General features: G+C 44.7%; 1 protein-coding gene and 1 long non-coding RNA gene across 3 annotated transcripts in view; one reads left to right on the top strand and one right to left on the bottom strand.

Moving 5' to 3' along the window:
* PLCH2 (phospholipase C eta 2) overlaps positions 1-27,599 on the top strand; it is a 2,067,875-nt gene that overhangs the window by 738,382 nt on the left and 1,301,894 nt on the right. The window lies entirely within an intron of this gene.
* Positions 7,646-27,599, bottom strand: part of LOC138473624 (uncharacterized) — a 46,221-nt gene continuing 26,267 nt past the window's right edge. The window contains exon 3 of the long non-coding RNA XR_011268820.1: positions 7,646-8,183. This is a non-coding gene — a long non-coding RNA (uncharacterized lncRNA). The remainder of the gene's footprint in view (positions 8,184-27,599) is intronic.

A 27,599-nucleotide genomic window follows, 5' to 3' on the forward strand; every position in this document is an offset into this window, starting at 1 on the left:
CTGTGCTCTGAAAGTATAGGTCGCCAGTCCACCCCCGATGAGGACAGAAGTCTGGGTGGCTGCAGCTCCTAGACGCAGGAGAGGTCTATGAGGAAATCCGGAGATTGCCCCAAAGGCCTTTGACTGCTACTGCCCCAGCCCTGCAGGCCTGTTTTGTTAAAGTAATTTGTAGAGTGCCCAATTGCTGATAAGACTTGACAATAGAAGTTAAATCCTGCTCAATGATGCTACCTTGGAACAGGGTTGTCCAACTCCAGGCCTCGAGGGCTGGGACCCTGACGGGTTTTCAGGATAACCCTCGTTAATATTCATGAGGAAAAATGTGCATACTTTTAGAATCGGTGTATGCAAATTAATCTCATGCATATTAACAAGGGTTATCCTGAAAACCCAACATGGGTCCCGCTCTCGAGGGCTGGATTTGGATAACCCTGCCTTGGAAGGAAAGCGTCGCATCTTTCGCTCTTTTCCAAATGCTTTTTTGCCTTGAATCACTGTTCATAGATAGAAGTGCTGAAAAGGACTTCCTCTGCCGGGAACATTTTTACTCTAGCATTTTGAATGGAATGGTACCAGGAGATCTCCAGAGCATTGGAGGGGTTACGGCGAGACACCTTATTTCCAAGGATAAATTGAGCTTTGCTGTAGAAGGCCTAGTGCACAGAAAAGATCACTATTCTCTCTGTAGGAGGGCCACCAGGATCGAATGCAGGAGAGCAGAGATTTTGAGATGTGTTTATTTCACCAGCAAATGGGTGCTTCCTCCTGGAGACTCTGAAGGCACGGGGTGACGCAGTGTGGGAGACTGAGGTTTCGAACCGTTGGCATATTTCAAAAGAGACAGCAGCTGTGCTGCCACAATCCCGCTCTCCTAGGAGAAGTCAGTAGGAGAGTAATGGTTGAAAAGACCCAAGTTGGAAGTAGCCATTTTTTACAACACAGACTACTTGTGAGATTGTGACCAACAAGCATGCCAAGATAATACACCTGAGCGAGTGGTTCGGCACTCTGCCCACCTTCAGCAGGCCACATGCCAGGTCCACATGATCAACATAGAGGCGGAAGCCCCAGAATCTCTAGCTTGGAGGGAATATGCTTCCGCGTGTTGGTGTTCAAATGGCCTTCATCCATTGGCCAAAGGACTCCACGATGGCATGAAACATAAAACAAGCCAAGATCCAGATATGCGGCCCGATTCGTGGAATTCTTTGTACGGGTCAAAGTGAATTTGCACTGCTGAAAAGTGACTTTGCACGGCCGACACAAACCCTGATTCATGAAACAGTGCAAAGTGTATTTTTGCCATGCAAAGACATTTTGTACTGCAAAAATGATTTTGTACTGACTTTGCACTGACTTTACACTGCAAAGATACACGTTGCACGGCTCCATGAATCATGGTTTGTGTCAGCAGTGCAAAGTCACTTTGAACCATGCAAAACATTCCATGAATCGGGCCCACAGTACCTATAATACACTGCTAAACACACAAACAACTGTTCCCACCAGGAATGATTATAAAATTGCAATTACATACATTACTTCATTTTGACGTGCTGTACATACTAGCAATAACCCTATCTCAACACAAAACAACATACAATTTTGATCAGGATCAAATAATGTTTAATGTATTAGACACAATGTGACAAATCAAACAGTATTTCATAAAGCTAATATATTAAGGAATGGAGAAACCACAGGCAAACATGACAGATGGATGAATACAATAACAAAGAAAAGAAATAAAAAACTGCACATAAAAAGCTAAATTACATGCAAGTCAGTAAGAGCCCAGTTATAAATAACAGCGGTTTCCTGCTCCTAATTTAAGGGTATCAGAATCACTAATGTAATACGACAATGACAAACCAAACTCTGATTCACACACGCGGGGAGAGAAGAATTATCTTGAACAGCTCAGGTGATCATGCCGACCCGTGGGGGACTCCACAGTAAAAAATGATATGAACAATGATAGGAACAAGGCAGATAAAAGGAAAAATGCACATCAATGCCCTAAATTAGGGGTTTACAACCTTCAGCTCTCTAGGTTTTATGTACTGCAACCCCCTTCCCATCTCCCCACACCTCCCGTGCCAGCATATTTAATGATGGTGGAATCATTGCATTGGAGCTGTAGTGCAAAACAAATGGAGAGCCAAAGTTTGCAGACCTATGCCCTAAATGCCGACGTAGTCCTCTTACAGACATCAGCCTACATGGAAGTCAAATGACTTCCCAATTGGTGCATCATTGAGGGCTCTGGGGCGGGGGGGGTAAAGTGAAGCAGGTAGGTCACCAAGTGCATCAGTGAATTGCTCGCTTTAGCTTGCACTGCCACAGCTAACGTGGATCGACAACATTTGGCCTTCCAGGTGCTTTGGACTACAATTCCCATTAGCCTTTAGCCAGCAAAGTCAATGGTGGGGGTTCTTGGAGTCTTAGTCCAAAATATGTGTTGTGGCAGACCTCTGCCTGCAACCTGGAACCCAGTGTAAATAAACTGCCCTTGCAGGCGACTTTGAAAATAAACATTCACATAAAGGGGCTGCTCTCAACTATAATCTTTTGACAAAAGAAGACATTTGATATTCTTAATGACATTTATTATCAGATAGAAATATATTTTCCTAAATGGGATTGGCCATTCTTTTTTTTTTTTTAAAGAGAAATCCGGTTGCATGTTTGTGGTCATGAAATATTATGTTTTAATACATTATTTTTGTCTAAAGACTAAAGTTGAGAGCGACCCCTTTTTGTGAACGTACAGACGGTGTCCCTGGCTCTCAATCAGAATGGTTACAGCGAGCACGCCTCACCAATTTGAAAATGGGAAATGGAACATGGCGATGCCAGGCAGCGGCGGATTCTATGAAGCCTGGCATACTTCAATCAAGGTTTGAGTAAAGGGTAATCCCTATTTTTTGTTGACGGGGGGTCTAATCTGATGGAAGGAACGATCTGTGAAGGGAAATTGTGAGATACAGATTGACTACCCCTCTCTTTTAGTCTTGTATGGATCCCAGGTCAGGAATCAGAGCAACCTGTGTATTACATTGACTAGGTTATCGCTTAGTTGAGAGAAATTGCGCAACAACTGCAATTTTATTACAAAATATGTATCTTTTTAATAGTCATAAAAATATCTTAAAAAACATTTCAGACATGATTATCAATCATTCCATTCATTCGTCATACATACATTCTAACAGGGGAATTCTACGACTGAGGAAAAGACTTGTGCATAACCGTTGTTCGATGTATGCAATTTAGACATTGGAAAAAGACATTAGATTTTCCTTAGGCAGTCGACATATGTTTCGGCCCCTTATAGTATACCAATTATGTCAACAGTGGTCACAACAGTAAGTATCGGGCCATCTTCAGGACAGTTATTACTTAATGGTGGATCAATCTTCTTCCCCATTAGCACACTAACACATCTACAAAAAATACATAAGTGTACATATATTAGTTATTTTAAACATGTTTGTCTAAAAGAAAGAGAAATAGTATATCTCAACTACACTGATTTGAGTACGATAGCTAGTTTTGTTCTAGACATACACTCTGAAAACACCTAGTCCATAAACTATAATTTAGACTATTGAGAAATGACAGACTTCTGGGTGTGGCAACAAAGTTAGGCTACCCTAGTCTAAGGTTTCTATATTGAATAAGAAACATTACATTCTGAATGTTATATTCTTATTGATTTAATTTATACAAACTTTTTATTGAAGAAAAATTATTGAAAAAAGTTGTTAACAAAAATTATTGGAAACAGAGAGCTAAAGATGACTTACACATGTGCATCTTCTGTTTGTGTGTCTTTGAATGCCTTCTTGCTATGGCTATGGCTGTCTCGATGTCTTGCATGCTGTTGTTACGTAAGGCTCTTAGAGATAGTGTACAGTGGACTTCTCTGATGTTCATACCTGTAGTGAATTGGAAAACAACTCCTTAGATATGGAAATCTCATGGATGGCAAATTGTTGTATACTAAACAAACTTAACTTACAAGTTAGCTGCTGCTATTTGTATATTGGGAACTGGTCTTGCTTTTGCTGCGTGTGGCCAGGTTTCCTTTTTTTCGGTTATTTGGGCATATGTTCCAATAATGGATTTATTGCCTAAAATGAAAAAATATTAAAAAATGAGTAATGAGGGAGCACATTAATATGTGACTTCCCAACTTAGAGCCACATATCTCTTTTCATTGAGTTCTCCTTGTGGACCATGCAGTGCATCATGCTCTTATATGGTTTAATATAGCCGCTTATTGCAAATGAAGACTGAACAAAAGAGCTGACTTAAATTTGCATTGTTGTGAGCTCGTTCTGGCAAAATGCCTTGAAAACGTTTAATTATGCTCTTGCATCCTGTATCCAGCCGCCAGTAAGCCGGCTTTAACTTTGATAATGCAAAACAGTTTGATTATGCTCCTCCCTCCTACATGGGGCCGCCAATAAGCCAGCTTTAACATTGGTAACGAAGGGCAGACCCTAGGGTGTTTTTGAAGGAAAGCGCTTCTAGTTCAACGGTATTACGTGAAGGGCATATATTACTCGTGCTCCGTGACGATACGGTAACAAACAGGTATGGTTATACATTTTTGCCCCTCTCGAGGCACGAGGCATTAACCTTGCTTACCTTTTTCTGCTCCGTCCGTGCACTGGAAAGGGAGCCTGTCTCTGCGAGTAGACAAGAACGCTCGTTCTCGAGAACAACTGGTTTAAATGGAATCACGTGATTCGCGTAAGCCATCTCGTGATATCACTATGTGATTTTACGTGTATCAGGGGCTGGTGGGACTTGTAGTGTGGTAAAGAGAACTCACCTAATTTCTTTTTTCTCCCTTTTAAAGAACTTGTACATGCCCAGTGTTCGCGTGTGTGAAATAAGGAACAACATCTGAATGCCGCTAAATGAATACTCGTCTTGCTGGCTGAAAAATTCACCCATCATGGCTCTTTTTCTGATAGTATTGCACGGTTTATTATGAACGCTGCCTGAGCCATTAAAAGTGCTGCCTCATTTCTATAGACTCATTTTGATGAACCTCTTTTATTGTTGTTTTCGAAAATATTGGACACAATGTTGTAATGTGTTAGAAAAGGTTTGTGTAAAAGAGGCATAGGGTGGTAGGACATTGCAAATGTCCTTATAACAGTGTGTTCCATTCTATGGCGATGTTAAGGCCATGCTTGACAGTATCGAGAATATATATCAATTTTTGTTCACATCTTGTGAGGTTCAGGTCCATATTACCACCGCGAGTGGATGGTTTAATGACTTGAATGACACACCATAATAAATCAGTGCATTTGTGTTGTTTCTGAATATAGTGTGCAACCAATGGTTTATTGTCAATTTTGTTATGAATACAGGATTTGTGTTCGCAGATCCTTTGGCGAACCTGTCGTTTGGTTTTCCCTATATATACTAAGTCACATGGACATTTAATAGCATATACAGCCCATTTAGTTAGACAATTGGTGAAAATCTTCAGCTGTATTGTATTGTTACCTAGTTGAATACTTTTCATTGTGGCTGTTTGAGGACAGACCGAACAATTGCCGCAACGGTGGTGACCCGTAACCGGTGGTAGACCCCAGAGTTGAGTTTGGGTGGTAGTCGCCCTTAAAGGGCTAGGATACGTGTGAACTAAAGAATCTTTGATATTGCGTTGCCTTTTGAATGCAAAACGGGGAATAGAGGGATTAAAGTCCTCCGTTTTGATCATGTGCCAATGTCGTTTGATGATTTTCCTTCATGTTTGTGGTCATGAAATATTATGTTTTAATACATTATTTTTGTCTAAAGACTAAAGTTGAGAGCGACCCCTTTTTGTGAACGTACAGACGGTGTCCCTGGCTCTCAATCAGAATGGTTACAGCGAGCACGCCTCACCAATTTAAAAATGGGAAATGGAACATGGCGGTGCCAGGCAGCGGCGGATTCTATGAAGCCTGGCATACTTCAATCAAGCCAGCGCGTAATGGAGGAAAGCACCTAATGCAGTGGTCTAGGCCTGGTCTGGGAGCTCTGGCAATCCCTAGCACTGGCGGCAAGGTTTCATAGGAACACTGACCAAGACAGACTGAAGAAGTGGCTGCTTTAAGCAAGCATGGGGGTTTTTGTAGCGCTTACTGCCACCTCTGGTGGCTTAAAAGGCGCTATAAATAACAGACGATAAAAACAGTGGTGGTTTCATGGACCGCGGAAGGGGGATTCAAACATATGACTGAAGGCCACAGAAAGATGTCTGGATTAAGCCACTCGGACAGGATTCAGATGTTTTGGACTACGTCTCCCGTGATCCCTCACCATTGAGTGTGCTGTATAGGGCTGATGGGAATTATAATAATAATAATTAGGCTTTTTTAAAGCGCTACAAACCCTCAGGTATCCGAGCGCTGCTTATTATTACCCACGGTGTGTGGTGCTCATTTATCGACCTCGGAAGGATGAAAGGCTGAGTTTGGCCCCGCCGGGATTCGAACCTGCGTTAACAGGCTCTGCACGGGTGTCAAAGCGAGCGCTCTACTCGCTGTGCCACTTGACCGGCTATAGTTCAAAGCATCAAGAGAGAGGGGTTGCAGATCCCTTGACACCGCTATGACACCATTATCTTGCACACCTGCTTCAGACTTAGGGTTAATGCAAATGCAAACTGTAGTTCTTCAGTCGGTGCACACCTGTGGTTAGTCTTGCAACCTAGAAACTCTGGCCTTTTGCCGATGACCTCACATGTCTGATCAACCCAGCACTGACTCACAGGCTCTAAACTCATAATAAGCGGTGGGTACAAACAATTATTATTTTATTTACATTGCGCTTCATGCTAGATTCCAGCCTCTTAGCGTGGGACCGTGTTTCAAACTCGTGCTGCTCAGCGTTGCTTTGTTTCCAAGACGAGCGTGTTCCCCCTGAGCTATCCTCCCTGAAAAAGGGAGAAAATCGCCAATTTGGCCATCCTCTCTTGACGTCATTGAATTACGAGTTGGGCAGCCTATGGGGAAATCAGCACATTTACCAGAAAGCCGCTCACTCTGAACAGCCGGCAGGGCTGGGGCAGTGGCCTGCTGGGAAATATAGCAATTTCCGTTTAGGCGCGCCCGCCTGCCCCGAGATTGAAAACCATAGTTTTTTTAAAAAGATTATATCTCTTCAATAGGTGGAGCAGCCCGGCTTCCACGGGAAAGGTTTGAGTCTTTGCTTTGTGTGGCGCCGGGCTCTAGCAGCTGCTGTTCCGCTGTGTGGCTTGACTGGCAGGTCCTACATGTCTCGGAGGCGCGCACGCGTAGGATGTTATCCTCCAATCAGAGCCCAGTTAGCTACTCGCAGCTGCCGGGGGACCTGTGCACCTGCTGTGAGATGCAGATGTTTGGAGAATGTTTGCACGACTTCTGAAGAAGCTCCCTGCACATGGATGCATGCCTCGAGATCTCGCACGCAGCCCCTTCTCACGCATGTAGGTCAATGGTACACGCCCTGCACCCCCAGACACCTACTGTCTCCCTCCCTCCTCATGCAGCATTGGGCAGCCCATGATCACCCTGTTCCTTCCACTTCATGCCACACTGTGCAATACAAGCAAAGCATCAACAGCAGACAAGGTGAACGTTTACTTGCTTAAATGACGCCAACTGCTCATTCGGTAAAAGTAGCATAGCAGGGCTAACCCCTACTCAGCCGCCATCCCCACAGACATACAAAACTATACTAATCTTCCCTTTAGCACAATGATTGCACAGACTCTCATTGTGTATTGGAAAACATAGACATCACTTTATTGGAGTCATCTCATGGGCGGTCTCCGCCTTGCCACATTCCGAGTGGGCCTAGTGTAAAACATCTCACTGGGATCTCAGCTCAGCTTCAAACAAACCGGTGATCCATCACTTTGGATTTACTATCCTCCCGGGTGACCCAGTCACTTCTGGCTTCAGTTCTTAGCCAGTAGTCAAGCCTTTCTCTGTTTTTTATTTCTGCCAGGACAGTTACTTGCATACACCTGTATGGAGCGTAACCCACGGGCCATTGCGAGTCTCAACTGTCCGTAAGGGTGTTAGTGCCCGACGAACTCCAACCTTGCTCCTGCAGGCTGTGGGTAAAGCTTGTGGCAGCATCTGCAGTGTGACTCCTCCTCAGCTAGGACGGCCCCGTAACTCCACCTGTGACAAAGAAAAAAACACATTAGCAATATCATAACAATCACTAATCTGTCTGACATTAAACAGAAACCAAAAATCGTGGAACGCTGTTAACCTCAATGCAAAAGAAAAAGTAATCTCTCCAAGTCATCCTGCCCACTTTCTTTAAGAGGAGTGGGTGGGTGTCGCGCCCGGCTCTGCAAAAGAATACCTCTCCCCAGCGCCAGGCTTTTTAAGATCCCAGCTGTGACAAATCAACTTCTGGGCCACCAGTAGTCCAGGGATGAATATTGGTTTCTAAATCATCAAACAGCACCACACCTCTAGTACTCCAGAAGGGATCTGAACAGATTGAAACACAAGCAAATTATAAAAAAAAACTCCATGTCCAATTTTGGTAACGTGGATGGAACGGCAGGCTTATCTCTGCAAGGTCGTGGATTGATGGTTAGTTGCAACAAAGCGAAAATACAATTATTACACAATGATAAAAGGGACTGTCCAGTCAAGGTTGAATAAACATGTCTACTTTATTATTATCACAAAAGACAGTTCTAGCACACTACAAAATACAACCCATCCTGGAGTCGGTAAAGTAATTAATCACAATAGTTCAAGTATACTTGGTTTCATCAAATGGAGTAATGGGTCATAAGAAGGACCAGGGGGACAGAACCACAATGCTTCTTGTGCTTGTAGAAGTTCTTGGTGCTCGACAGGGTCGAGTCAGTTTCAGGGCGCTTTGCAGCTCCTGCGACAGAGTTGAAGACGGGAGACAGCTGCAGGTATCAGGCAGCAGGCAGTTCGACGAGCGAGGCGGGATGGACGGCTGCAGGGTGGCCTGCACAGCGGCTCGAGGTCAGTAATCGCTGTCTCATGGCTGCTTGGCGGGTCTGAAGAACTGGTTGAGGCGTCTCGGACGACATTCGCGATTGCAGCGTGATAACAGTCAGTGGTGCATTTAGTTGCAGCTCGAGGGGCTCGACTGGGTCAAAAATGTCCTTTAAGGAAAACGCTGAATGATGCTTGTCGATGCACTCACCCAAGCTTCTTCACTGGGCTCGTGTCACCCTTTAAGGCAGACGTCCCAAAACTGAGGAGAGTTGTGCAGGCAGCTGTCTTGTCCTGGGTTTGGTTCAGAGACTCTCTGGCACTTCCCACCTAGGAAGCCTGCTTGCAGAGCCTAGCAGGGCATGCTGTGTGGTGGATGGTTACCGGTTCTGGAGCTGCTGGAGGGTCCTCTGGATTCAGTATCTCCCTCTGTTCCCTGGGAGATGTTTAGGGGAGGGATCTTGCTTCTGTCTCTTTGGAAATCCTGGCCTTCCTTCACTGATGGAAGCTGTAAGGCAGACTGTACCTTCCGCCAGAGTCCAAATGAGTTTTTCTTTGTAACTCCTTGCAAAGTCTTCTGATGATCTGCCCAAAAGAGGGTCTCAGCCCTCTTTTAGACCCAAATGGGCCACAATGATTGGTGTAGGCTAAGCCTACCTTAATGAACCATTCATGGGTCCCCACCAACAATCTCATATATGCATGAGGTCCTAAGCAGAGTGCTTTGCAAGAGAACAGATAAAGGAGTGGAAACATGTTATACTAAGTCCCACCCATCTTCCTGTCTGTTGTGGATCAAAGTGTCTCTCTAGTTAATGGAGCTCTCTGTGGTTCCTGATTAAAGCCGGTGTTTCTCCTTTGAAGCTGTGGTGAGAACAGAATATCTGTGTCGATCAATCAACATACTTATACCTTCTGAATGTGGCACCCATCCAGATACGACTACTGTAAATATGCAATCCCAGACACTTTCACTGTCTTTGAAACTGAGGGGTGGGAGCTGGCTTCAGGTTGACACAGTGCATATCAAATGTCGTTGGGTTTTCCTGTCTCTTTTGTTTTAGCCTCTGCAGCCATGTGGGCCTGTTTGAAGTATACTCTATTAGTATGTTAATTATGTTAATTGCTACCACCATCTGCAGAGGGTAAACAAACAGACAGGGCAGACCCATGTAGTATTTGATAGTTAATTAGGCTGGCCAAGGCAGGAGGAATCTTTTGGCCCTCCCCCTTCTGAGATGCATTGTGTACTCCGTCTGTCAGATCCAAACTAAATATGAGAGGGAGTTCTGCACCTGTAGGCTGTCTCCATCCCGAGCACACAGGTCTATGTGTATGTCATGCAGTGAGCATAGCAAAGGGTGTGCGGAGTAGCCCCACACATTTTCCAGAAGTTGATCTAACATCATTCAATTTCATATAAAATTTCACAAAGGCCAGGTGAGCGCATACCCACATTGTGGATGGTTGAATTCCTCACACATTGACCCCAGGCCTCTGGCTGCTTTCGGATGGGCCGGGGTGCAGGAAACACCCACACCCCTTCCGCCTCCTCCACGAGAGTGGAGGCAGTGCGGACCCAGAGACAGTGCCAGATTACCCATTAGGCCAAGTAGGCACCCGCCTAGGCCCACTCCTTTTATGGGGCCCACAGCAATGGATCAAAATAAAGTGTTGCAGGAAATTAAAAACGTATTGGGAGATAATTTGCGAGGGAGGGCCCCAACATTTCGACTGTCTAGGGACCTCCACTGGGTTTCATCCGGCACTGCCCAGAGGGGGGCCAGAGGGTAGCCCGCTATGTCAGCTGTCCATCTAGTATCCACTGCCTGGGCAGTACCATCTGCTTAGCTGAAGTTTTTTCACAAAAAGTGGTACATTTACTTATTATTACACACATAAATCAGACGGAATTTACACAATTTAGAAGGACTAATTGCTTGGTTTATTGATAGCATTTATATAGTGCGGAAGGATAGCTCAAGGGCAACGCGCTTGCCTTGGAAGCAAGACAACGCGGGGCAACACAGGAATCGATCCCTGGGTCTGCGGTTAGAAACCTCTGGGTATTAAGCACGCCATAAGTAACCAATTACAATAGCGCATCTATTCGTTAAACAGTCTACAGGCACTGGATATTAAAGTGCTAGAGTACTGGCAAAGATTTGACTTGCTTCCTGAAAGAGGTGAGCGGTCTCATATTTTTAATTTGGGAGGGTATGGCATTCTACGTTTTTGAAGCCTGGAGCGCAACGTGGCAACCCCATCTGGAAGCCAGTTTAACTGATGGAGGTAGTGATGCCGGTTGCTAAGTGCTTCTCATTGAAGGAGGGGGATGTTACCCTTTAGCTTCTACTGAAGGGCTGGGGAGCCATGTGTTAAGGCATTTGAGCGCTAAACAGGCAATTTGAATTGGATCCCATCATCGACCCTAAGCCAGCACAGAAAACGCGGAGCTTCCATGTTGCGATCCCTCCTGCCAAGGCCACAGACAAGCCTCACATCTGCCTTCAGGACCCTTTGTAATTTGTCAATGGAGCAAGTGGGAAGGCGGGCGTCCAGCCCAATGAAGTAGTCCAATGGACAATAAACCAGTGAGCCCAAAACAATTCCTACCAAGTTAACTAGGGGTTTCAAGGATATGGCAAAGTCAACTATGACTCTAAGCTTTCTTCCTGTGGCGATCACCGCTTACAGGGGTCTATACAATGGGGGTACCTGGTGCAGTTCTCCCTGCTAGGATTACATCATGTTACTGCTGGTTTCACACAGACCTCTGAATCACATTGTTCACTCTCTGGGTAATCTTGCTGACCAAGAGTTCCTATATTTCAAATTGATCAGATACCGTCTAAAAGATCACATTCATTCGGATACAAATTAATGATTGAAATTCTACCGATGTCAAAAATATGCCTGGGTGGATCCCCCTTCTCCGTCCAGACTGGTTTACCTTGGAACACTAATCTAAATCGGATTTACAGCATTAAGGTGCACATCACATTCAAAAAAAGCGTGAAATGTTGCTGTTCACACCGCCCTGACTGGGGATAAACAACAAGGAATTAGGTTTATTAGCACATGGAGATTGGGATTGACCTCGTCCCGACAGAATGCTCAGAGTACAGTCAATAACTAGTGGTATTGACTGCATTCTGAACATTCTGTATTAAACAAGCAGAAAGGGAAACACCAGTGCAATTCCTAGGGAATATTTCTTTCATCAAGACAGTTTCTGTCTGGGAGGACCTTTTCCTTGCTGAAACATGCAATCTCACAAAAGAGAAAGCTAAAAACATGGGAAAACGCTTTCACTTTCTTATAGAGAAACGATGGACTTTTACATGACACCGTGCTCATGTTAAACCTGTTTTCAGTGTAACCAACTTTACAATTAAAATACATGATTAATTAATGAAGACATCCATGTTATTTCAACCACATTTATTTTACTAAGTCAGTTTGTTTATTTAATTTACTCACTGTTAAAGTAACATTTTTTTACTTCCCCACCATAATTCCAAAATATGTGTTGCTGCTAAATGGCTATGTACCAATAGCCATATAGACCTCATGGGGGTTAATTATCATTTGGGATACTGACACTTTCCCAATTTATGGCACTTCACTTCGCCTCGGGATATCATTTGGAGGTGGGCAATTATCCCGCAATAATAACCCCTACCTCCGTTTATAAGGCTATATGAATGACAATTGCGACAGATGCATGCTACCTCCAACAATTACAAGAAAACTCCTGCCCATCCCACCAGCAGCAGTAACCTAAATTATGCAGCACCCATCGACAGCGAGGCACCCTGTCTCAAACCAAATACAGGAGGTGCATCGAGCATGAAGTATCTTCACATGACTTGAACTTTGCTACTGCCAACATAATATCAGTGACTGCCATGTTCTACTGGTCATTCCAGTGCTCCAGTAAAGAAATTCTAGGCAGCTTCCTTGGGCACCAGCAGAAGACGGGCACTAGTGGGTGCTATGCCGGCTCTAAAACCACAGATCAAGCTTGATTGCTAAGGGCAATGGTGCCAAAAGGGCACTTCCTCTAGGCCTGCATGAATATTTGTCTGGGTTCCTGCCTATGGCTGGCCCTGTATGCATAGAAGACACTGGGCCTCATTCCGAGGCTGGCGCAAAGGGATTACTGGCACCGGTAATGACACCGGTGCCGGTAATCCCTTTGCGCCCTATTCCGAGGTCCCTTAGCGGGAGCCGCAAAGGGTCCAGGGAGCAAATAACGGTACCGCAAAATTGCGGTACCGTTATTTGCACCTTCCCCATTCCCATTGTGGGAATGGGGAATGGTATTTTCAATGGGGACTTACCGGTCCCGCAAAGGTCCGACTAGACCGGTAAGTCCCCATTGAATGAGGGCGGACTTGGTACCGTTATTTGAGGCAGCCATGGTGCTATTAACGCCATGGCTACCTCCAGTCTCGGAATGAGGCCCACCATCATGGATGTGGCACCCATGATTGGATCACCTCTCTCCTACTCGCCCACGATCCTTGACAATCTCCGCCCACCCTTGCACCCACTTACATGGGCTCTCCGTCATGACTTGACAGAACACTGCTTCAGTGTAATGACACCTGATGGGCGTGGCTTCTTCTATACATGTGTCCACATGCAACCTTGACCCGGCACTAGTATCAGAGTGCATCCCAGACTGACATTCCTTGGCCACATATGACATACAACAACCTCACACCCTTTACATCAATGGACTTGGACTGCTGCCTGCTGAAACTCCTTAGGCCGCCCCAGACACGCTTGCAGCTGCGCTACACACAAACACCAAGTAACAGAACATAGCATCTCCAATCCCGTGTTGGCCTCTGCTCCTAACATGTACGTGGGCATGTCGCCCGCAACCTCGGTTGACCCCGCGTCGGCCACATGAGACGCCCTCGGTGCACGCCACAGGACCTCTTCGGTGTGGCGTGCGCTCGATTTGGCACGCCGCACAGAGGAGCAGTACAAAGTGCCACCACCCCCGCTGAGGAAGCCACCGTTTGATGCTGTTCCCGAGACAGATGCAAATCAAAGCAGCTGCAGCCTCGGAAATCAATTTCCGAGATCTGAGACCTGACTTCTGAATGTCAACCCGAGCAGGTGCACGCGCACACCCCAGGCCTGCGTCCACGCGCTTCACTGCCAATACAAAATAATAAAGTGCACGCGGTCAAACAGGTGGAGCAAATCCACGGTGCACGATGCAGACCATTCTGCAGTGGCTGAGCCAACATGAGGCAGACCCCCTTTCCATGCGAACAGAAGGTTGTGCACTGGAACAGGCAAACAGAGCAGACACATTTTGCACCGTTTCCAGTCATTGTACTGTGAAGAACTGAGCAAATAGGCTTTATTGGAAACTAAATTACAGAACTCTTTGCTTTGGGCAAATAAAACACAGGAGAGACTGCTTTTTGTATTGCTGCTTTTTTAGTATCTGCTTGCCGGATGAAAAATGTGGGAGTACGTTTGAGGGGGGAAAACTAGTAAGGGCCCGATTCGCGGAATCTTTGCCCGGTTTAAAGGCGACTTTACACTGTCGACACAAACCCAGATTCATGGAACTGTGCAAAGTGTATTTTTGCAGTGCAAAGTCAGCACAATGTCATATTTGCAGTACAAAATGAACTTTGCACTGCAAAAATACACTTTGCGCAGTTCCACGAATCAGGATTTGTGTCGCAGTGCAACGTCACTTTTCAGCAGTGCAAATTCACTCTGAACCGTGCAAAATGATCCATGAATCGGGCCCTTAGTCTGCTTGTTACTGCACGTGGAGAAAAGATGGTGTAAAATGTTTGTCCCATTTTTGCCCTGGTGCACATAGATTTTGCGATTTGGCCAATAGGCAAGCCCGTTGGCTATGTTGCTGACTCCTCAATGGACAAAAATGGTGCAAAGTAGATGCCACCTATTTTTGCACTGGGGACATTGTAAGTGTAACAGGGCACAAGTAGCGTGAAATATACCGACAAGCAAATAAGCAGATGATGAAAAGATGCATCAATCCAAAAACGAAGATAGACTACATTACACAACGAAGGTAGACTACATTACCCAACGAAGATAGAATACATTACCCAACGAAGATAGACTACATTACACAACGAAGATAGACTACATTACCCAACGAAGATAGACTACATTACCCAACGAAGATAGACTACATTACGCAACGAATATAGACTACATTACACAACGAACGATAGACTACATTACCCAACGAAGATAGACTACATTACCCAACGAAGATAGACTACATTACACAACGAAGATAGAATACATTACACAACGAAGATAGACTACATTACCCAACGAAGATAGACTACATTACCCAACGAAGATAGAATACATTACCCAACGAAGATAGACTACATTACCCAACGAAGATAGACTACATTACACAACGAAGATAGAATACATTACACAACGAAGATAGACTACATTACCCAACGAAGATAGAATACATTACACAAGATTAGCCAACACAAAGGAAGAACAACGCATCTCTCCATTTGGGCAATGGCACAGCAGTAGCAGAAACCCAACACGTGCACACAAGAAACTAAACGCCCTAGTTATAGACACAAATGCAACTCTCTATGTATGTTTGCCTACAACTCAAAATGGACTATGTTGAGTAGGTATCCTACTCCTTCTCCATGTAACCTGTGGTCCTGATGAGCTTTAAAAAGTGTGTAGAATGACAATGACTTGCAGCTCAATTACTGGTTTAGTAACTCACAGGTAGCCTCAATAATCCACAGACAAAGCGGTCAGGTTTATCTTGCTTTATCAACGTTTTAAATCAATTTGACTGGAGACTGGGACGGGTGAAACTAAGGGGTTCTTTATGGCTGTCTTTTCCTCCACTTGGGATGCTTCCATGCTAACCCAGGCGTCCCTTGCGTCACCAACTCCCCTGATGTATCCTAAAGCAAGGCCATCCCTAATGCCTTTGTCTTCTCTATTCTTGCAGGGAAACGTAAAGGACTTGGCCTTCTCTCTCTTACTCCTTCATGGAATGTCTAAAGGCCCCTTTCCCTCTGGTCTGCAGACGGATTGCATGAGGGTCTCTCTACCAGTCTCTCCATATCACTCCCTCACTCGCTCCACACCACCCTTTCCCCCTCTATCGTTGTCCTCTCCTTTGCCTCTGGGATCCCCCTCTCCCTATCTGTACCTCCTTTCACTACTTTTCCTTCCCCATCAAATTCTATCTGATCCCCTCTCTTTCTCCTCTACCCTCACCACCCTTGCACTCCCTGCACTCTTTCCTCTACTGCTACGTGCACCCCTCACCTCTCCCTCAATATCCAGTCTACGCCTCTGTCTTCTGATCTTACACACCCTCTCTCTATCTCCCCAAACCATGTTCCTCATGATTCACCCCACCCTCTCCACTACTCCCACCACTGCTTTGCACACTCCCACACTCTTCTACCATAGATTCTCTAACTTCTACACGCTCCCACTGCTTCTCAAAATCCCCCTACACTTTTCTCCCCCTCTATTCCTCTAGCTTACTTGTCACCTGCCCACCACTCCACACTTAACAGGTACCACTCTCTCCTACTCACAATACATTACCTGCAGTCTCTCAGAACACTGTCACAGTCTCCTCAGCACTCCACTCCACCGTCTGCCCTCTTGGTCCTCAACTGCTCCACCTGACCTTAGCCACACACCTTTTAATCTGTTCTACGCTCGCTGGGCCTTTATGGCTTATGCAACCCCCTTCCAACGCTCATCTTGGCTCCCATTGGCCTCTCTGGTCACCTGTTCTCTTAGCCAATCTATGGCTAAGCTATCCCTCTGGGGTTTGGGATTTCCTCTGTGTGAAAAATCACATTCCAGGCTACCAGTGGTCAAGGGGTGACTATCGGTTTCTAAACCATCAATCAGCCCCACACCTATAGTACACCAGAATGTATCCTAAAGATTGGATTAAACAAGCATACTATTAACATTATAAACCTCTTTGTCCAATTTTGGTAATGTGGATGGAATGTCAGGCTTATCCCCTCTAAAGGTTGTGGATCGTTGGTTTTTTGCAAGACAGCGAAAATACAATTATTACCCAATGATAAAGGAGTGTCCACTCAAGGTTGTATACAAATATCTTATTATTATCAGAAAAGAAAATCTAATAACACTACTTAATACAACCCACACTGTATAGAAATGCAGAGAGCAGACCGTTTCCAAGAAGGAAAAGGGATGCACTCTGGATACTGACAGGGGGTAGTTGGCAGGGTTAATAACTACAATAGCTTTTTAAAAGGATTCTTGGCTTCAGCAAACAGTGAGAAACAGTTTTAAAATGTCTCATGGGGCCTTCTTGGACAGACCACAATGTACCTCTTGCTGTAGTTGTTCTTAGTGCTTGACAGCGTTGAGATGGCTTCAGGGTGCTTTTCAGCCTTCAGCAACTGAATTCGAGATGGAAGTCAGCAGTTGGTATCAGGCGGCAAGACAGTTCGACGAGCAAAGCTTGGTGAACGGCTTCAGACTGGCCTTCATGGTGACTTAGGGTCAGGAATTGTTGTCTCATGCTGATCAGCAGTTCTGAATCGCTGCTCGAGACGTCTCAGGTTCATTCAGCATTGCAGGCAGTTGCGGATTGAGGGACTCCACTGGCTCAAGGATGTCCTTTAAAGCAGATGGCTGCAGGTGCCTGTTGTTGCACTTCTCCCTGCCTCTTCAATGGGCTTGAGTTGTCCTCTAAGGCGGATGGCCTAGAACTAGGGAGTGTATTGCAGGCGGCTGCCTTGTCCTTGGTTTCAGGTTCAGAGACCTTCCAGCATGCCCTTTCTAGGGAACTTGCTACATAGCCTAGCAGTGCATGATATGTACTGACTGACGATCCAGTTCTGAAGCAGCTGGAGGGTCTTCCGAGTTCTTTTCTCCCTCTGTTCCCTGCAAGATGTTAAGGGGGAAGGACCCTGCTTCCCTCTTTGGATGTTCCTGGTCTTCCTTCACTGGTGGAAGCTCTAAGGAAGACTGTACCTTCAGCCATGGTCCAAGAATATGTTCTTCGTGCTTCAAGTGAAGTCTTCAGATGATATGCCTGAAAGAGGGGCTCCAGCTCCGCCTTAAAGCCAAGTGGGCCAAAGTGATTGGTTTAGGCTGAGCCTACCTTAGTGAACCAATCCTGTATGTGTGAGGTCATAACCAGAGTGATTTGCAACAGGAAAAGGTAAAGGGGTCCTATAGGGACAAGGGGTGTCACAGAACCAATAAGGCTGAACCCTTCTCTCAACAGAATGATTTCTGGACTCACCCCCCTGTGATACTAGGTCTGACCCACCTTCTTGTATGCTGTGATCAAAGAGTCACTCTGGTTAATGGTTCTGCCTGTGTGGTACCCTTTTAAAGCTGCAGATCTCCCTTGAAGATGCTGAGAGACCTGATTTTCTCACTCCTGCAAACCACATTCTTGTATCAAATGAATAGGATGGTTTACTACAAAAATAGTCTCAGACTTGTCAGTTCACTGTCATTGATACTGAGGAGGGGAGCTGGCTTCAGGTTGACACAGTTGAACGGTTTGTTGGGTCTCCTTTGTTATCCTATGCAGACAGGTGCAGTGGGGCCCTGTTTGAAGTACTCTCTATTGGTATGTAATCGCTGCCACCAGCTGCAGGGCTAACACAAGAGCAGGGCAGTTCTATGGAGCTCTTGTCAGTTAATAATGATGTCCATCACAGGGGTAAGCTCCCCACCCTCCTTGGGATGAGACTGTGCTCGCCTCTCCTGTCATAGTCAAACTAAATATGACAGGGGCGGACTGTACCTGTAGGCTGGGCTGTGTTCAGGCTGGAGTACATGGGTGTATGTGTTTGTTGTGGTGTGAGAATAGGAAAGTGTTTGTGGATTAGACCCACACATTTTCCCGAAGCGGGTCTACCATCATCCATTTACTTAAAAATTTCAAAAAAGTCCAGGCGAGAACTGGCCACCATGCATATGGTCAAATTCCTCACACTCTGGGAGGCGTTGAGAAGAGTTTTATGCCTGTCCCATTTGTAGGGTGGCAGTCAAGTGCTCTTATAGTTTTCAACTGGGTTTGCAGATTATTTCTCTGTCATTAATGCTCCCATGCAGTCTCTTCTCACTCTCACTTCATTTTTTGTTATGCCACCATGCCTTTGGGGTCAATATGCTGTTGGTGGGCCGGGTGTGCCTCATACCTTTTGAGCAGGGAAAAATCCAGTCCATTCAATTTCTGTTCTTGACCCCATTCTACTGGTTACAGTCAGGGTTTTCTTGGTTGTGCGCCCAGGGGCATTCTGGAAGTTGCATTTCTGAGAAAGGACAAAATAGAACCATAGCAGAAAAGAGACTGACAGGCATTATGGAAGGGACAGTGGTACCACAACTCATATACAATGCACACTCCAGGGGAACAGGGACTGGAGCCCCATAAATCACTTACTACACTTCTCGGTAAGGGCAGGCTCTAGTATGCACCCCGGTAGGTCACATACCCTGTGTTGGTAGGGGCCCCTGTACCCCTCCTTACTGGCAGGGTCATGATCCTGTCACACATGGTGGAATTGTGATGAAATTATGCATCTGAAATGTTTTTTTTGCCTTTTTTGTTTATTGAATATATGGTAAAAAAAAAAAGATGCTATAAACCTCCCTGAATTCATGCTTTTAAGCTAAAGTGGACAATATCAACTCCTGTTATTAGGAGTAACAGCTATAAAAAAAGCAAGCACTGCAACTATCTGTAAACAGGTTATCATTGTTATAGAATGGGTTCCACACAAGGTAGTTCCTTCCTCCACCGAGCTGTGCTAGTCCAGCAGTCTTGATGCCGCCGGCTTTCTGCAGGCCCACCTATGTGCACTGAAATATCAGCATTATCCCTGCTCTGGCTTTTGCCAGAGGGCACACGTTATTTTCTGTTTGAAAGTGAATTGGAACTGATTTCATCTCTTCTTGCCAGATGTGATCTGCTTGCAAATACTCCTGAGTGCACTTGTTGAGTCGGCGCTTCCGGGAAATGAACAGACAGGGATTTACATCAGAATGCTGAAAGCCACCTTTTCGGGACCAAACGCCCTAAGAATTCCCAGAATATTTCCAGTTGAGCTGGTGCACTTTATTAAAGAAACTCCACTAAGGAGATCCAGTGGGATCTCAATAGCAAATACTTTCAAAGTCAATTCGAGTAAATTGAATGGCGGAATCCATCCATGGCAAAGTGCAGTGCCAAGAAACCTTTCCACATGGAATGCTGAAAACCATGCAGCCCCTCTACAGCCATTTGGTGAAGGGTTTCATCCCAGAAGCAGTGCACAAGTGGAAGCTGTAAGAATTTACATTTTTACAAAACTAAGGTAAATATCCCAAGATATACTAAAGGACCAAATGGGATACAGTCGCAATACGACCAAAGACAGTAAACATAGCAAACTAAGACAGAAAGACTAAAACGAATCATCAAGATGACCATGACCTTAACTATGACCTTACCCAACAGTCATAAGAACAAAACATAGAGAGAGAAAGGAAGCACTGCATCACGGGCCCCATTACATTGGACGAGAAACAGAATGTTTCTTCACTACACACTGTCCACCATTACAAAGCAGGAAGCACAATGCCCCACCACACAAAACTACAACTAAACAATAGTCCCAAGGATGCTCGCCCCACGAAAATCAAAGAACCGGTCAGGACAGAAGGACAACACTGCAACACGACCCCGACCCTGAACCATTCAAAGCCTTAACCGACCAGGGTCACGCTAGATCACCCGAGAACAAATATCACCCACCCAGTCCCACACCTGAAGATTAGGTTCAGACGCACCCACCAATCCAAACTATACTCAATAGGATACAGGTGGATCAGCTCATTACCACCAAAACAAGTCGGGCCTCCAAGAACCAGCAACATCTGAATCCACAGGTTCACAACTCTAACGGAATAATAAGTACCTGAACCAGGATACAGACCCCACTAACCCAACCCTCAATCTTCTGCATACTTAAACCCACACAAAACCACACAGCCATCTCTCTCCAAGCAATCTGCACGCACTTTACAACACTGCATCAACAACACATAAACTTCACCCACAGCACTCGAGGCCTTCCTCCGATCCGATACTAGCACCAAAGCTCAGCACTCGGTGTATACCGAGCTGAAGCTGCCAACAGCACACCACTTCTCCCACTCTCCTTCTCCCCTCCTCCCGACTAACCCTACCCACCCTTCCTGTTTTACAGATCCGCCAGAGCTCCTGGGGACCAATTCCATTGGTGACGGTGCGCTATACAGGTACCGCTAACATAACATAACATAACATAACATTCCTACAGAATAACACTTATTGACAGACTTACAAGCAGATACTCATCATGGTGATCTGTATGTTACATCCCCTGCCGGAAGTGGCATACTTCAGTAGTGGCATCAGAAGGGATCCAGTTGCCATGTGTATTCAGGACCCAAATCCAATTTGACATGTTTTGGTGCCCCCTGTTTTTCAAGGGCTTTCAAATCGTTGCACACTAAAGGAATAGCCAATGAAGCCGAAGGGAATTTATTTGGTGTTTATTACCTTAGGCAAATCGAGGGCCTTAACCTACAAAATAAAGACTGCGAGCATGCCCGATATCACATTGCCATTAAAAACCACCTTAAGTCAAAAATGGCAAATAGTAGAGGTGGTTTTTAAATGAATACATGTTATTATAGTTTATATAAAAATACACACATATTCAAAATATCTAAATGAATGCAATAGCTTGTTAATCCATACAACATATTGTAACCATTCATTTGCTGGCGGCATTGAAATGAAGGGACAGGGTGCACTTGAAAAATACAGGCATGACACATACACATACAACTGAGTTCGTCTTCTGTAGGAGTTTGAGGACCCGTCCAGCATCATGCAACAACTCGTTTATGTTCCACAAATGAAGAGAAAACGATTTTCATGTGATATTCTCTGAATCGCAAATCTTATTGATGGCAAAGAAAGTGACTGCTTCAAGCTTGACCATTCTTGAAGCTTCACCAATTCATTGACCCAAAGACTTGGTTGCCTGTAATTTCAATTTCCTTGTATTATCCTCGTTGCAAATGGTATATTTCAACACTTGCCTTGGGATTTCTATATAGTGATTCTTGCGAATTTGATTAAGATCGTTTATATCTTCCTTAAGATTAAGATTCAGATAAATAATGACACTGATGTCAATTAAGATCTCACTTCATCCAGCAGACTCTCCTTCCAACACACACCAAGTGAGCATACCGTGCTACCAAGCGAGCATACCGTACTACCAAGCGAGCATACTGTGCTACCAAACGAGCATACTGTGCTACCAAGCGAACATACCATGCTGTGAGAGTATTGTTCCTCCAATACCTGACCTTTGTAGGTTGCATCGACCTAAACATCTTCTTGATCATGTATTGGACAAAAGACAAATGTTGATGCTTATGTTTTAAATTGCCATTTTAAAGGAAGAGAGCCCACGGATGACGGCAAGAAAGAGGATATCCAGAGAGTGAGATCAGGAGAGCAGCCCACCACCATCACCTCTGTTTTGTGTCCATTCAGTTTGCGCCAATTGAAGTTCATCCACTCTCCCACGGCCGCCAGACACTCCTGTAAGCATGACGACACCTCAGCATGATCGAGATCTTGGATGTGGCTTTAACTCAATGTGGTAGATGCAATTTCCTCTAGTCGCGCGCACTCTGGAATGGTGGACATTCCAAACGGTAGTACCCGGGATAGTCAACTTTTCTGCAACTCAAACCAGTGTTAACTGAGCTATGGTACAAGTGTCGAAGGCACTTGCTGTATGCAAGATTCACCACTGTTCAGAGAAATGGCTCCCCTTTCTTAGTAATGGTTTGTGCTTTTTTGTGAATTTGCAGATTCAGGGAACTGAGAACGGATGCACGTTTGTACCAATCTTTCAAAGCATTGTTTGCACATGGTTATTGTTGCAACAATGTGTGTGCATATATGCGAAGTTGAAAATGTTGCCCTTAAATTGGACTTTGTTCTGCTTGTATTTGTACATTGATGTGAATTTGCACATAGTTTGCGCACATTGTTCGATTTCTAGAGATGTGTTAAGCACTTACCCGGCTTTGCACAATGTATTGACATTCTTTAGCATTTATGTGTGGTATGGAACGTATTTGTGTTTTTTGTCCTTCGTGAAAAGTATAATTTGCGGATATTTTAAAATGTGCTTTTTTCATGTGGTAATTAAATGGCTTGTATCACATCAATGTTGGTTTTTAAGATTGAATCCTACTATTAATAAACTATTTTTTTATTGATTCCCTAGCACGGACAAATCAATTGTTCCTCTCAAGCTCCAGGAGATATTTAATTGGTTTGAAAATATACTAGAATCACATAGTTGTGTTTCTCGTGAGACAGCACCTTTGCAGCTTTGTAAGATTCATCGGCACATTTATATACAAATCAAATTCAGCGCACAAGCCTTTGGTTAAAGGGTAGTTAAAACACCCAATCGGTTTTGGTGAAAAATGTGTTGCTAAAGGGACACTATGGTTGAAGCAAAAAACAATACATCACCCAAAGTTTTCAAGTTATGGTTGCCCTACATTGTAAAGCAATCATAACTCAGCTGTCGCCATGCACGGCTCATGACATTGCACATTGTGCTGACTCCATAGAGTTCAGTGAGTTTTTATTTTGACCCTACCTGTTTAGAGTCCTCCTTTTTGACCCTTTCTTCTTGTTTGCTGCTCACACCCTGTGCAAAGCATGCGTACATTGATGTCATTGCTATTGGCATATTTATGTATTTATTTATTTATTTATTTATATAGCGCTCCTAAGCCAAAGGTATCTGGGCGCACGTTTACAGGTTAAAATTGAAGTACAAGTGGTTTCATTTTCATTTAAAAGGATATATACAGTAATAATATTTACATGTTACAATTGATGTTTCATGTACAATATGTTTTATCGTGAGCCGTGCATGGCGATGCCAACGTTGTGCTTGTTAGCAAAAGTGATGCCGGAGCTATGAATACTTCTTAAACTAGAACGGGCACATTTGGGGGATTTTGTTGTTTCTTCGTACAACTATAATGGCCTTTTAATGTTTTCTTCAATGTATTCGAATGGCTTTTTAAAGGAAAGTTAACCACGAGGTCAATTTGGCCACACCGTGGGCACAGACAAGCCATATAAAGTCATCACTAGGCCTACCCAGTGGCCAGGACCAAAGGCCAAATTGCCCTGAATGATAGTCCACGGGACACCAGTGTCATCTGAGGGCAACTTGCAGCCCAAAGGCCTGTGGCCAAGTCCAAGATGAAGCTCATGGCTTGTGTGGACACCATTTGGAAGCCCCCTAGATCCTGCAGCCAACGTGGCTTTTTCATATTTTTGGGCCATATTTTCCCCATCTAGTTAGGGGGGAACCAACATGACTGAGAAATGCTCTTTTTTAAATGTACGCAGCCCGGGGTCTTGTTTGACACTGTAAAAAGTATATAGGACACAACTCCCTCAAAACTGTTGTTCCAAGAGACAATCTAATTGGCCCTTTTTTTGGGTCCAGGAACTGGGGTGCAGGTCCACCTGCAAGACAGCCCACGGAACAGGGCTGAGGTACCCAATAAAATGGCCAAAAAGTAGTATGTCTGTCATGGTTGCTAAATACCAGGTCTTTAGACTCCGTGCGAATGTGTGATGCGCCAACACCTTTGTGGGCTGATGGAATACTATACTCATAATTTAAATAAATAAATTACAAGCCAAGAACTGTAATAAGCTCAATGTCCCGCTGCTCCATCAACTAAGTCGCATGTCGGGCTGGGTTTAATTGTAATTGTGAACGCTGCTTACTATGCACTGCAGTGTAAGGAGTGTTCACAAATGTGGGTTTCATTCTAATTGTGAGTGTTGCTTCCCATGCAAGCCTTCCAGATAGCATTTACGCACCTTGCCCAGCGGAGTGCAAAAGTGCAGGGCAAAAGGCGGTGTCCACACGTGCCTGCAGTGCAAATGTTACGCTCCCCGCCGCCAAATTACTCAAAGGATTAAAACGAGCCCCTCTGAAGAACAGAAATGGAGAAGAATTTGTGAATATCGAAAGGCAGAGCAAGAGAATAGCATTGAAGGCGGCTCTGGAGAGGCAATGTTGCTTTTGGAAGGATGACGCTAAGCCCACGGTCTCAGTGTCCTCCAGCAAAGGAACAGACAGAGGATCTTGCTTTGAAACATATAGCAATTTCCATTCTGTGATTTTATCCCAAAGGGTAAGGCAGGTGGAAATGCAAATGAGCAGAAAGCCTGGCTTTGTTTAAAGCGGTGCCGCCGCGCAGTTTCAGAGTTTTTCTGTATCCCGCGGATCCGGCCTGAAAATGGTTTAGATTTGTGCAGCAGCCATCGATCACGCTGACAGTATCTTTCAAATAAATTATTATATTGCTTTGAAAACAGATTTTGCGATTCACGCCGACTGAATCATATTTATAGGTCTGGGGCTTTGCCTGTTGGTGATAGAAAGTTTGGGATTTCCAAGCCAATGGATTTGGAAACTTTTCTACCCTTCTTATTTATCCGTTTCTTAATATCGACTGAAGCTGTTTTTTGATCCAAGGGCAACACATCACTCAATTACAGTGCAGTGCAGCCTGTCATGCGGCTTCTCCTTGGGGAAGATGGACTAGAATGGACCAGTTCTACAGTGGAAATCCATGATCAGGATTTCCACCAAAAGTAGATTTGCAGCCAGCCAATCTTAATGGAGTTATCGACATATTCAGTGTCTATCCAGGGCCGTCCAGTCCTCAAAGTCCCCATTTCCTCCATACCATTCTTGATTAATGGAACTAGTCCTATTTATTTGAATTCTGGGACTGGTAGTTTTCCTTAATTTTAAATAGAAAGGAAAAAAAAAACTACAAACCCTAGACTGCAAAGGGGAAACAACGGGTCTGGGTGGCCTTCACATGTATGCCACATAGACAACTGTGAGCTTCGGTTATCTTGTAACTTTAGTGTCATTGGAGTTCTCAGACAATATTTACTGGTTTATCATTGGATACAATTCAACGCTGAATAAACCACATTCACTCAGGAATTGTTAGCTGCTTCCAACTCTGCAAACAAACGCCAAACATAGCTCCCAACTCACAGGCCCTCTTGCCCACTCCTGCCCACATTACATTTCCAGGCAATCTTCCAAGACTCTGCAGAAGTGCCAGTTGCTTAAGAGTGATGTTTGCAAAACCTAATCGCGTACCTTCATCCACTTGTGTCAGATTCGCAGGTCCACTCTGCCTAGGAATCTGTGGCAGCCATCGGCGCCAAGAGGTCTGTAAAGGGCAGTCGAGCTGCTTAATTGATGCCCCATAACAATAACCCAGCTGGCGATCCTGCCCGCAAACGAGGCGCAGTTTTATCTGCAGGTTAAAGCGTGAAAGGTATAATCAGTGTTGAGCTGTCTAAAGGCTGCGCATGAGTAGATGGGTAGGCTCCCGGCTCTAGACCAGCCCCTCAAAAGGGAGTCCATGGTGGGGGGCTGCTGTCAGAGAATAGACTCTGACACACTGGACCCATGTACGCAGGTTGCTGAATTTGGCTGCCATATCAGGATATTAAGGCCTTGAGCGGTGTGAGTCGGGGCTCTCCGATAATGGTGTCCATTTCATGTATCACGGAAGTTGACTGTTTTGAGAAAATTCCATATTCCAGGGATGTAAATGGCTTTTATTTTGGGCTGTTAGATGGTGCTCCAGCGCCTCCTATGAAGCTAACACGATTAGAGGAACATGGGATGTGGGGAGGGAGGGACACACATCCTTTAGGAGTCGTTTAGGATGTTTATGTGAAATGTGAATAGGATACTCATGCGATAAATCTCTCTGAAGTTGTACGTTTTTGTTTGCTTCAATGTCGTTAATTTCTTATTACGTATTCGTTTCCCATACACCCGTTATTTTATTTTTCATACACCTTGTCTAGAACTGTATTTAGTTCATGGAACCCCACCCCGGCACGTGTTTCGCTGTTACTACTGAGTTTCTCTCTGGTGCTCCGTGTGCGCTTCGTGCACCGCTGCCGCGTAGGCCTCCGCGGCGCAGAAACACAGTGTTCCCTGAGTAACAGGGAGAAACTCTGGTAACTCCGCCATTCAGAAACATCACCAAAGACCTAAACTGCAAATAAAAACGCCAATTAAAAAGAGATGGCCGGATATACTAATAACTTCAAATTGGCGCAGATAATCAAAAGTATTACTCACTCCCCTTAAGAAGAGGCGGCAACTGTGAAACGTGTCGGGGTATTTCAGTTCATTAATTACAATTCTAGAGTATATGTACGAATGAAGATCATATGTACCAGCAATGACCACATAATAATATTTCAATAAAATGGAAAATAAGAAAAATAAAATGACAACATATTGGAGCGTAAGCATGAATATCACATTAACTTTCCATATCATGCAGTAACATAGCCAAGCAGAAAGGCCAACATATAGCACATGCACAATAACCTCTACACCAATCACTTTATGAATTCCAGGCTGGACA

Source organism: Ambystoma mexicanum, chromosome 8 (assembly GCF_040938575.1).
Source record: "Ambystoma mexicanum isolate Mex_15411 chromosome 8, UKY_AmexF1_1, whole genome shotgun sequence".
NCBI lineage: Eukaryota > Metazoa > Chordata > Amphibia > Caudata > Ambystomatidae > Ambystoma > Ambystoma mexicanum.